Here is a 4,244-nt window from a genome sequence, read left to right on the forward strand (position 1 = left end):
TATGATCCTGTCTGAGAGAACGTTAGAGGAGAGTGTAGGCTGGTTGGGAGTTGTGCGCCTGCCCATTCTCTCAAAATGTCGGCGCCTTCAGAAGACACGTTTTCGAGTTGAGCAAGACGATTATGAGATGGAGTTACATCTGGATGCCACTGGGCCGCTAGCAAAGCCAGGAGGAGAAAAATATTGGGACAGGGTCACGGAAGGAGGAATGGAGGAGGAAAAAGAGGAAGAAGAGGTCGAAGAGAATGAAGAAAGCAGAGGCTGAATTGGAATTTGATGAAGATGAAGATGGTGTGTAGAACAAGTCTGGGGTCAAGTACAAACAGGGTGCGCTGTCCACCAGACCGAGTTCTGGAAGTGAACTGGAAGTGAATGAGGGAGATTTAAGTGAGGTGGAAGGTGTGGTGAGGATCTCGCAAGCTGAGCCTTGCATTGATGGACATGGTTATGATAAAGATGAGTTTTGCCCAGTGGGAGTTAGATTCTTGGAGAAAGTGGATCCAGGCCTTTTGCTGGACAAATCTTTTTGCTCGAACTGGTTCTGCAGAAGGTTATATCCACTAATACAGGACTATTAAAGGCCCAGTGCACTAATTTTGTGGACCAAAAAAAGTTACATTTGTATTTTTTATTCTGCAGCACCCCTACTTCCAGTGGTATGCCTGTGAGTAGTAGATCTGTGCCAGCACAGAGGAATAGGCCAAGGAGTGATATATGCTTCAGTAAGGTGGGCTTCTTAGAGTTCATAGCAATGGTTATCAACTGTACCTCAGAAATGGAATGTCAATCACAGAAAATAGATGTTGTGTTGGCAGCTGCAGTACTTGGTTGTACGAGATTTGACTTCTGAAGAGTTAGAGAGTGTGTTGAGAGGTGGTGTCCTGTCCTCCCAGACCGTTGGCATGGTGCAGGAGCAGATAGGGTCAAAGTAGTGGAATTGGGTAGTCAGAAGGGTGTATTATTATTTAATAAATTGGGTATATATCTTTGGGGTATCACAAAGTATAATGGATTTATACTATAGTCCAGTTGGGGGCATTAATGCAACATATTAGATGCCAACCGCCGTTAAACCCCTCCGAAGAAGATGAAGAAGAAGACATGCAGCACTGTCTCACAGGCTGCATGTCGCCCCCAAGACCAGAACCAATCGCATGCAGGGAACAATGAGTCATCAAAGCCACATTCAAACAGAGCCAGAAAGCTGAAGCCTAGAGAAAAAAGGTAATATAGCTAGCATCTTTCAAAATAAAGGCAACTTTATACTGATATATCACTTATATATCAGACTGGTTTGTTATAGATTAGCAATATGTTTGTTAGCTAGCTTGCTAGAAGGGCTGCTTAGCAAGCTCACTTAGCTAGGTAGTCTTGTTAGCTAGCTAGTAAGCTAGCTAGTTTTCTGTGTCCCGGTTGTTAGCTTGTATAACTGATATGTGTATAATTATAAGGGACACATCATGCTTTGTGGATAATATAAAAATGTACAGTGCTCCATTCCTGACAGGCTGATCAGATTAGCTTTCAGCCTCAGAGCTTGATAAGATTCAATAGCAGCCTCAGATGCTGATAAATCAGGATGCTGTCTTGTAGGCTGTTTCATGAACAATTCTCCTTGCAGGCATATTAGTAGTCATGGTGCCTTATAGGCTGATGCATATGATCCAGTGGGTGAGCTTTACTCCTATCAGGCTGATCAGATTCAATAGCAACCTCAGAGACTCAGTCAGGATGTTGCCTTTAAGCCTTTAAATTGGTTTCATGAGAAAAAAATGTGTCTACAGTATCAATATGAATCAGGTCAAGAATGCTACCTGACCTTAATTGTAGTCATTCTTCAATCAATGATTGAGTGCACTACTTTGTTTCACAACATTTTTTGTCTTAAAGATGTGTGATGTTTGACAGTGACATGAAAGGAATAAAGACAAATCAGTTGTCCCACAGTCTGCAGTGTTACTTTTCTGGTTCCATGTGCTACAAGTAAGTTTAATGAAAGTATCTGACAGCCTCCTTTCAAAATTCAGTGTCACAATGATTAATTGACATATCTACATATGAACATGCTTGCCAGGCTGATTGGTTTACATAGGACTACGGGGATTGCAAGTTGGTAGCAATTGGAACAGTCATTTAGTCCAAAGAAAGGTAGGAATAACAAGAAAAAGTAAGAAGGGTCTAAAATAACAGCAAAAGTTATTTTCTCTCTCAGGCAGTACATCATTGGCTAATAAGACAAGATGGAGGAAATCTAGTGATTCATCAACAAGGAACGCTGTGATAAGAGGAATGGTGTCTCTGAAGCATTGCAGTACAGTAAGTTACGCATCTGATATTGTGTAACATAATATTGTTTCAACTTAATGGTGCACTCCTTAGTCCTAATGGAAACATAAAAGGTAGCCCTGCCTCATAATGCTGAAGAATGACGTAGGAGAAATGTTTACTCTCTCAAATTCATAGTCATAGTACCCTCTCATGACCATGCTGAACTCGCGAGCTTCCACTCTGGTTCACTTGTGGATTCAAACTGTAGGCAGAACAGTGGAAGCTCTGGAGATTTCAGGATGGTCTCACGAGGATATAGACCCCCCACAATATTTCAGTTTTAAAGCAAGTTTGCTGCACATCTACACATTTTGCCATGGGGCAGAGAGAAAGGTTTTGCAATTTATAACTAATTCCCTGCAATTCTACTCATTTTGCTATGGGGCAGAGAGGAACATTTGCGGTTTACAGCTAATTTCCTGCAATTCTATACAATTTTCCATAGGGTGGAGAGAAATGTCTTGCAGTTTTTTTATTTGAAATCAATGGAGGCCCCCTGGCTGGTAATGCGACCATGTTAACAAGTTTAGATAGCTGGCCGCTAAACTAACTTAGCAATCAAAAAAATGTTAGCTGACATGGGCTATTGACTGAATATCAGTGACTGACATAATGAGAAAAACGGCTGATGAACAAACAAATGTTGAAATTGCACGTTGTGTATTCTACTATTCTAACTTGCAACAGTAAATTGAGATCAGAGGCAGTAGGGATGACCAGGGATGTTCTCTTGATAAGTGCGTGAATTGGACCATTTTCCTGTTCTGCTAAGCATTCAAAATGTAACGAGTACTTTTAGGTGTCAGGGAAAATGTATGGAGTAAAAAGTCCCATTATTTTATTTACGAATGTTGTGAAGTAAAAGTAAACATTTCATTTTGCGAAATATAACTAGCAACGTACATATACCCCCTCTGTATGACTGGAAGGCCCTGCAGGATCTGAGTCAGCCCCGACGGAGCTGAGTCAGCCTCGCATGTGCTGAGTCAGCCCCGCATGAACTGAGTCAGCCCCGCATGAACTGAGTCAGCCCCGCATGAGCTGAGTCAGCCCCGCATGAACTGAGTCAGCCCCGCATGAACTGAGTCAGCCCCGCATGAGCTGAGTCAGCCCCGCATGAGCTGAGTCAGCCCCGCATGAGCTGAGTCAGCCCCTCATGAGCTGAGTCAGCCCCGCATGAACTGAGTCAGCCCCGCATGAGCTGAGTCAGCCCCGCATGAGCTGAGTCAGCCCCGCATGAGCTGAGTCACGGCAAGTTGCCCTCCTATCCCCTAACACCACTTACTGTATGTCTGTTGTGCTTCTCTCCAGGATTATGTCCCAAACCCAGACCACCCTGCGGACTTCCTGCCTTAGCTGTGAGGACATGAGTTCTCTCACCAAGACTACAAAGGATTCCCCCTGTTTACATTTGCCTCCTGGTGAAATGGGTTACACTTTAACTCTTATTTAAGCACTGCTGTTTGTTGTTTTGCTATTATATTCCAACACACAGGTTCTCCTCCCGGTGTGTGTTCTGATAGAAGCACTGTGGAGGCAATGTTCAAATTAGACCTGTGACAATAAATGCGCTGTTGAAAAAGATGGCTTGTCTCGTCTTACTTTGTTCATTATTAAGGGCACAACAGACCAACACTAACGTCGACATTGCACAGCCGCAGACCACAGAATATTGTGATTTTTCTAAATGTTGAAAGGCCACCGTTCGTCGACACCCAGCAGGTGATCTAGTGCGCACGGCTGACGTTTGTGTTGGTCTGTTTTGTCATTTACACACTTGAGTCTTACCAGTTACAGTTAGGGGTGTTCTACATTATGTCCTTCAGTGGTGACTTCATATGCAGTACACAGAGCTCCAAAAGTATTGGGACAGTGACAGAATCTTTGTTGTTTGGCTCCGTACTCCAGCACTTTTG

General features: G+C 43.3%; 1 long non-coding RNA gene across 1 annotated transcript; it reads left to right on the top strand.

Moving 5' to 3' along the window:
• Nucleotides 1-320: 320 nt before the first annotated feature.
• LOC106605842 (uncharacterized) lies at nucleotides 321-3,910 on the top strand. The gene is made up of 3 exons (XR_001328949.2): nucleotides 321-1,224; nucleotides 2,213-2,316; nucleotides 3,640-3,910. It is a non-coding gene; the product is annotated as an uncharacterized lncRNA (long non-coding RNA).
• The last annotated feature ends 334 nt before the right edge of the window (nucleotides 3,911-4,244 follow it).

The sequence above is a fragment of the Salmo salar genome, chromosome ssa05, assembly GCF_905237065.1.
Source record: "Salmo salar chromosome ssa05, Ssal_v3.1, whole genome shotgun sequence".
Taxonomy (NCBI): domain Eukaryota; kingdom Metazoa; phylum Chordata; class Actinopteri; order Salmoniformes; family Salmonidae; genus Salmo; species Salmo salar.